At 40.4% G+C, this 8,370-nt stretch overlaps 1 long non-coding RNA gene across 3 annotated transcripts; it reads left to right on the forward strand.

The window, feature by feature from the left end:
- Positions 1-297: 297 nt before the first annotated feature.
- Positions 298-7,703, forward strand: LOC137244967 (uncharacterized). Of its 3 annotated transcripts, none has more exons than XR_010951239.1 (5): positions 298-353; positions 1,086-1,259; positions 1,331-1,561; positions 6,641-6,821; positions 6,892-7,703. It is a non-coding gene; the product is annotated as an uncharacterized lncRNA (long non-coding RNA). The 3 variants fall into 3 exon arrangements; XR_010951237.1 differs by lacking the exon at positions 298-353 and adding an exon at positions 411-690; XR_010951238.1 differs by lacking the exon at positions 298-353 and adding an exon at positions 411-690 and having other exon boundaries at positions 1,090-1,259.
- Positions 7,704-8,370: the final 667 nt, after the last annotated feature.

Here is an 8,370-nt window from a genome sequence, read left to right on the forward strand (position 1 = left end):
CACCTACCTTATGGAAATCAATGTAATCGAGTTAGCGTTATGGTATGGCACCATTAATCGATTACATTGTTTCCATAATGAAATCAATGTAATCGGGTTAGCGTTATGGTATGGCACCATTAATCGATTACATTGATTTCCATAAGGCAAGTTCGATCAGCAGTTTTATCTGATTATTGCTTTTTGGCTATAAGTCATCATTAAGCTGGAGACATTGGTGCTTTATCGGTAACCGTATCGGTAACCTTTTAACAGTTGATTCGACCAACCTTATGAGAATCAATGCAATCGATTATTGGTGCCGCTAAGGTCGTAACCGTATCGTAGCCAACCAATTGCCCTACAAGCCGGAGGTAACCAGTTCACCCACACATTCAAAGCTTTTTTCGCTCTCCACTAACCCATCGACGTTTCATGCTGTCATCGAAATGACAGTTCATTAATTATTCCGGAAAAATTGAAACGCAAAAAAAATATAAATTGTTTACAACGAAAAATATCTTGTGCTTTTAGTTGTGACATGTGACGGAAATTAAAAATTTTGTTGCAGAGAACACCTTTTTGCGTTGGCGACCTTCGCCCAAAATAACATTAAGTTAATTTGAGTTGTGACATGTGACGGAAATTAAGGATATTGCTGCAGATACCATCTTTTTGCGTTGGCGGCCTTCGCCCAAAATAATATTAAGGGTAAAGTTTTACAAGACGGTACACCACCTAATTTAAAAATATCAAATAATAATAAAAACGGAGCTCGAAGCGCGCCTTTTGATTCCACGTTTGATAATTTTTGATAAAAATTGGGTGGTGCACCGTCTTTTAAATCGTTACCATATTAAGTTGTATAGAATCGACGGGATGGCCTACAAGGTTTTATGTCAACTAAATCGCTCCCGATATGGTCGGGCTAGTACCTTAATGGTTCCCGGAACGTACCCGATCTGCATCCGGCAAAGGACCACCAAAGTCCATAACGGGGAGTGTCCTTATCGCTACAACAACAACAACATTATTTACTTTCTGATTTTCATTCATACGTATGTGCATTTTTAAATAATAAAAAAAATATTATATTATTCTAATAGATAGCATCTCCGCCGGGTTGCGATTCTGCTCAGAATATGCCAAAATCAAAGGAAATCTACAAAAACAAGGTACTTTACAAGCAACATGCTTTGGAATACGGTACCAAACTGGTGGGATGTATTTCCCTAAAAAAGGCTGGAACTACGCATCTTGGTTTGCCAGTATTTGCTTCGGTAATTAAATTGATTTGTAGTGATTAAAAATTGCAATAGTAGATAATGTAATGTGAATTAAAATTGAATAGGTAGCCGGAGCAAAAAAGGCAACTGATCGGCCTGCAACTGTTATTTATGTGGTGCCACCGGGAGCTGCTGCTGCTATCCTAGAAGCATTAGAAGCAGAAATGTCTTTGATTTTTTGCATCACCAAAGTTGTGCCATGACATGTTAGGGTTCGCGTTAAGCACGCTCTCTTAAGGCAAAAAAAATCGCGTCTAGTCAGGCCCGATTGTACAGGAATCATCGCACCAGAAAGGGTAAGTAAATTGGCTACCATATTAAATATATAAGCAACATGTATGAATTTTTTAGTGATAATTTGTCATGCTTTTGTTGATAATCAACTGAAGAATGCAAATACGACAGAGTTCGAAGTTCATGTGAAAACCAATTAATTTTTTTAATTAGCATTTGGAGAGAAAAATACATATGTATGTATGCATAGAACTGCATAGAAGGGGAGGAATTAATTAATTATTATCAGTAGATTTACAAGATTTTTGTCATTTTCCCTGCGTGGCAGTTGTCATTATATTGCGTTAACAGAGGACATCAACACCTTAATACCCACAGCCAGTTAAAATTTTTAGTAAATTTTGCTCTTTTCATCACTGTTTCAAAACGTGGAAAGTTATATATCGAGCATTCCATGGAGAATGGTGCATTTTAGCAGACTTTCGCATTGCCGGCATTATTAATATTCAATCCCTAGAAGGTTTAATGTAGTCATATCAATAGTTCCCGAGATGGTGGGGCTAGTACCACAATGGTGCTTGTTACCCGAACGTAGATAGATAGATCATTTATTGAGGATTGCACAGTGACTTGCACATCTCTTTCACAGCACCTCATCCTAGCCGACTTCCTTGATGAACCCCAGCAGTGTTCTTTGCTTGAGGGATTAAATGTGGGAATGCTCTGGCCATGGTGAGCCCATAAACTTAGCCCTACGTCTTGAAATTGCGCCGCAATCTAGAAGGATATGGTCCACCGTCTGCTGATCCATCACAAAATCGGTATGTGTTGTTCGATACTATACCCAGCTTTTGCTTGTGACTGTTCAGTCTACAGTGTCTTGCAAGAATAGCCGTTGGGGTTCTTAGGTTATCTTTTTGAGAGGCCTATTAATGCCCTATATCGAGTTGTCCTGTAACCCCCTAACAGTAACTTAGATTGACTCAGGCCTGGCATATTGCGCCAGTGTTCTTCCCTATTTCCCTCTCTTCTACTAATAGATGCCCCTGTGGGCCAACTGGCAGGAACGGCTCGGGATCGATGGGTCATGCAGTTGCTGCCTCTCTTACCGTGTTGTCCGCCTGTTGTTGTTGTAGTAGCAGTGCTTCGCCCCATCCAATAGGTGCGACCGATCACAAATTGTCATCAATGTCCTCTAACGGGAATCCAAAGAAACTTTCTGTTTCAACAGGGGTGGGCCATAATGAGAGGAGTGTTAGAGGCGTTGGTTGCACAATACAGTTAAAGAGATGGTTGGTGACATGTGGGGACACATTACAAGCAGGACAATGTTTTGTATGTCGGGGTTGATTGTGGATAGGTAAGAGTTTAACCTGTTACGTTATCCAGCTCGAAGTTGGGCTAGAGTGACTACTCTCGTTTCCCTAGGGAGAGTGCGTTCCTCTTCTGCTAGTTTTGTTCTTTGAGTACAGGAATCACCAGCATAGAGGTCCGACGCCTGTTTGTGGAGTTCACTGAAGACATGCTTGTGTTTTTTAGCTTCAAACGGCTGTGTTCTCAGGTGCCGTATTTCCTCATAATGTTATGAGGCCGTGAACAACAAGAGCCACAAAAGATTTATAAAAGTTACGAGGACGCTGGATTTTGGAATCTAGCCCAGAGCAACCTGTCCGATGCAACCATCCCTTGCACGTGAAACACTGACAAGAGTATTTATTTTTTTAATTTAATTTATTTATTATTACGGCTGTTTAGGCCCAAAACTTAAACTACTAAGTACAATTCATTGTTATAATGACTTATTTCTATTGAATATGCTGTTGGAATGCCATGTGATTCCGATCAGCATATTTACTAGCGTGACAGAGGGACGAGTCTGGGAGCCACTCATTAAAGGAAGGTTGGAAAGGACGCGTTTCCAATCCTCCAGTGCTCCCAGCTTAAGGCAACAAAATTTGGAACTTATATTTTTCAATTATATGTGTATTTTAAGCTTTCGGAATGTATTAGTCTCCGATCAATGAAGCTAAACATGTCTTTGGATGTTGGAAATTGAAAATAAGTGTATCCAATCACCCCTCAACTTTGTTTAGTAAAGACGCTGTCGGAATGCATGAAGATTCCGATTAGCACAGCTCAACATATAATGGGAGGTTGAAAAGGACGTGTTTCCAATCCCCCTCGTTATTTTTGTTACACATTATATAATTTTATTGTTATATTTATGCTGTCGGAATGCGAATGATTCCGATCAGCAACAGTAAATACCAGCTGGAAATACCGAATTCCAGCGAAATTAGTTGTTGGAACTGTCTGGAGTTACAGGTGGCGACCGATTTTCTTTTCCTTAGGGCCGGATGCATTGTATTTTGCTGCTACCATTATTACCATTCCCTTTTCGCGCTCCAGTATCGGTATATCATGTAAAAAAATAAAAGAAAAAAAAACTATCTTATTGGAAGGGTTTTACAATGCTCCAATAAACTTTTTTTAAAAGTATTGAAGTTATTACTACTTTTTATGTGATTAGGAAGTTCATTGAAATATTTCAGGCCCTTATATATATGACCGTCCTAAAAAGATTCTTTTCCGGCAAACGCAGCAAACCCATTTCTCAGTACTGGGGTCAGGAGAAGGACCCGGATTGGGGTCGATACCTTCCCGGAAGAGGAGAGTATGGCGCAGACCCGCTGCAAGGATCTGCTGGGGGGTTGACAATTTGTGGGAGAGACGCAACAAATTAAACATGGAGTCCGCCTGCTCATTGCCCTCCACTCCCCTGTGGCCTAGGACCCAGGCCAACAGTACTACGTTGTGTGCTCCTAATTGATTCAGCTTTTCTACGCACTGAAGGACAAGTGCTGACTTTATTTCGAACGCCGCAAGTGCCTTTAGTGGAACCTGACTGCCTGACTGAGTATGGCAATTGTTTCTTTGGGGTATCAGCGCTGAAGGTTCAGCTTAGCGCACTAACTTATGGCGAATACTTCCGCTCGAAAATGCTCGGATGTGCTTTTAGAGTTACTGATATTTTGGTTCTGGGTCCGAAAACTCTGGCTCCAATCCCCTCTGGCGTCTTCGAGCCATCTATGTACCTTCCGATCTTGAGCCTAGTAATACATTGCACCCGCCTATACCTATACAGCCGTACCAAGAGACGGAGCAGCCCATTACATATTGGCACAACCGGAGCACTGCTGGACATCCATCCTATATGAAAGCTATGCATTCAAAAGTGTTTGTACCAGTGGCTGGTGCACACCGAACTGGACCAATGTATGCTATATTGAGGCCTTCACAAATACCAAGCTATGTTTATGTAAATAATGTTACTGCTAATGTCAATTTGCACGGTTGAGCACATACAGTACCTACGTTTATACAAGGTGGAACACCACACTACCTACATGGCGATGTAGCCACCGATCAGGTTGTTGTAAGAGATTAATTAAAATATGTTATTCATAAACACTGATTCTTATATTTTTATTATCATTAAACTGTAGACTAGACTCATGACGGGTATTCTTACTGGATACTGCCTTCTGGCGTCACATGCCTTTAAATTAGGCTTGGTCAGTGATAGCAGATGTAGGAAGTGCGAGTTGGAGGAGGAAGCGATCGATTTCATTCTGTGCTCGTGCCCTGCGCTTGCCGGGCTAAGACTCCAGCTGACAGATGTCAGATCTAGAAGCAGCAAGTGGCTTAAGTTCTAGGAAGCCGCTAACCCGCTGGAGCCATGAGAAGCGTGGGTGCACTTTGGGTGTCCCAAGACAAGTTCCGTACCTGCTCCGAATAATTTGATAGATAGATAGATTAGATAGGGATCTGTTCTAGGTCCAACTCTTTGGAATGCGGTGTATGGCGGGGTGCTACAAAACCACCTTCCCGGAGGCACGGAAATTGTCGGCTATGCAGATGATATTGTCGTAGTAGCAGTGGCCAAGAAACTTGATCTGATCCAAGCATTATGTAATGACGCCATGGGAAGAATAGAGGAATGGTTGACGAACACGGGGCTGGAGATGGCTAGCAATAAGACAGAAGTGGTTCTGATGAGCTCAAAGCGGACTGTGGATGAGTTGGTCCTAACCATAGGAGATTTTCAAATAAATTCAAAGCCCTCCTTGAAATATCTAGGAGTAATCATTGACTCAAAACTAACTTTTAGGGAGCACTTCAGGGCGGTGGGGGACAAAGTTTCTAGAGTTAGTGGAACCCTAACGCGAATAATGCCCAACATCGGCGGCCCAAGCGAAGCTACCCGTCAGCGATTATCCAACGTAACCAGCTCTATAATATTATATGCAGCACCAGTATGGCACAGATCTAAAATGGTCCACCAAAAAGATATACTAGCAGTCTACCGCATTACTGCTATACGAATAGCATGTGCTGTTCCGACGACGCGATCCATGTTTTATCCAGGAAAATCCCAGTAGATCTACTCTCAGGTGAAATGGCCGATCTGTATGGCATTGGATTCAGCCGACCATCTGAAGATGCTAAGAAAACCGCAAGGTCACGAACAATAGTTAGGTGGCAAGAACGGCGGGAAGATTCGAGAAAAGAGCGCTGAACCTTCATGCTAGTCCGGAATATAGCGGAATGGTACGAGCGAAAACACGGCAAACTAAATTACCATCTCACACAGATATTGAGCGGGCACGGTGGCTTGAAGGAATATCTACATAAGCGTGGGATAGAGGAGGATCCTTTCTGTCCAAGCTGTCCGTCCGAATTGGAAGGCGCAGAACATGTAATATTTCACTGCCCTCGTTTTCACAGCGAAAGACTGTCTGTAAACAGAGTTTTTGGAGAGGAACCTTCCATTAGGAATTTAGTTCCACGAATTTGCGGACAAATAGATTGTTGGATTGCTGTGAGCAAGATGGCCTTTATAGTAATGACGAAATTGATGATGCATGCCGAAAGGGAGCGTAGAGAAATGCGCATACGAAGTAGTGGCGACTAAATCGGCTTTGAAGTTACTTTACCAGGTCCTGATTCTAGTTATCTGAAATTTCTCTTGTGCCTTTGGAAAAGAGCTATGTGTGGAGCCCTATTTATGGAACACTTTTCGGCTTATATTAAAAACTTTTAATCTATTCTTACTGATATGAGTTTCTTTTTCATTCTAGGTAATTTGATTTTGACGATGTGAGGATAGAAATATCCCAAATATTCCAGCTGTGGCTGTAAGAACATACATTTGCTCAAATTAGAAGAAAACTGCACGGTTGAGCACATCCAGTATCTACGTTTATACAAGGAGGAACACCACACTACTTTCACGGGGATGTAGCCACCGATCACGTTGTTGTAAGAGCTTATTTTAAATATGTTATTCATAAACACTGATTCTAATATTTTGTTTTGGTTTTTACTTTAGAGTCAACCTGTTATATAAGCGATGTCAGCTATGCCTGTAACTTAAGCGCCTTCAGATGTAATAGTTACCGCGGACGCGGTCACAGGAGTAGTTCACTACGTGGGGATTACACTAATCAAGGACTTTCAATATCGGAAGGATTTCCAGCACTATAACACACCAACAATATGTGCAATCAGCCGAATAAATTGTACAACAAACGTGAACACCACATCATCAGCCAGCAACAACAACAACAAACGCAACAAGTTGAAACTTCTAAACAATTAATGACTAGTGAACCACCAACATATCCGCAATATGCGCAAACATCAACACCAACATGTGTCGCCTACTTTGCAACACGGTGAAGATGGCCAAGGCCATTCTGATTCTAATACTGATAAAGGCGAACCATTGGCAAATTTAAAAACTCAAACAGACCACGAAAAATGTTGATGATGGTATTAATTCTAGTACGGATAGTAAAGAATTTAAACCTAGGAAAAAAGCTAAACTTGATAAAAACTTAACCGAAGATGACAATGTTTCTAATTCTAATACTAAGGAAGATGAACCTTTGATAAATATGAAGCTTAAAACAGAGTTATCAAAAAATGACGATGATGATAATGATGTTGATGCAAAGTCCAATGTTGAAAATGATGAAAATTATGAAACAGAATCTGAAAATAGTATGAGTGTGGATTATAACCTGAAGCAAAACTGTCATATCCTGTACGGCCAGAATTAGATGTTAAGAAAAGAGCCTACATAAAGAGGCTCAGTATATTTATGGAAAATTTATCATGAGACAATGCCCAATGTATGTATTTCAAATAAATTCAGCACATTGTTGGAAAAAGCATCTAAACTTTATGCATCGTGTAGAGAAACCAGAACATTTACAATTTAAATATAACGAACGTGGTGCAAAATGTAAATTTTGTGTTATTCAAGCAGCTACACCAAGCTTCAACAAATTATTGGACCATGAGATTTCTCATATGCCTAATAGTCATTATTTAAAATGTAAATTATGCGATTGGAAGACGAAAATACATTCAAGAATGAATTTTTATTTACGTGTACAACACGCTGAAACAATTGATGTAACAACGAAAAGTTTAGAATTGAATGTTTGTCCATATTGTAATCACAATGGTATTTACGCAAACACTTAATACATATTTTCTATGTTTAGAATGTGGTGAATAATTTATAACAAATACAAGTTTACGTGTACACCACAAGATTTGAACGGAAATATCTTGAGGGTATGGTTACACCTATGTGGCATCTACAAGATATTTATAATTACTAGTATGGAATGAATCCGGATATGGAAGTAAACGGAGGTGACGAATCACCATGCTTCTTTGGATTCTGGTGATACTCCTGACATGCTTCCTAATTTCCCTACGTCTGATGTTACTATACCTACCAAACTAATATGACTGCAAACTGATGAGCAACACTACCAGCGCAGGAAAAATAAGA

Source organism: Eurosta solidaginis, chromosome 3 (assembly GCF_040869045.1).
Source record: "Eurosta solidaginis isolate ZX-2024a chromosome 3, ASM4086904v1, whole genome shotgun sequence".
NCBI classification, from domain to species: Eukaryota; Metazoa; Arthropoda; class Insecta; order Diptera; family Tephritidae; genus Eurosta; species Eurosta solidaginis.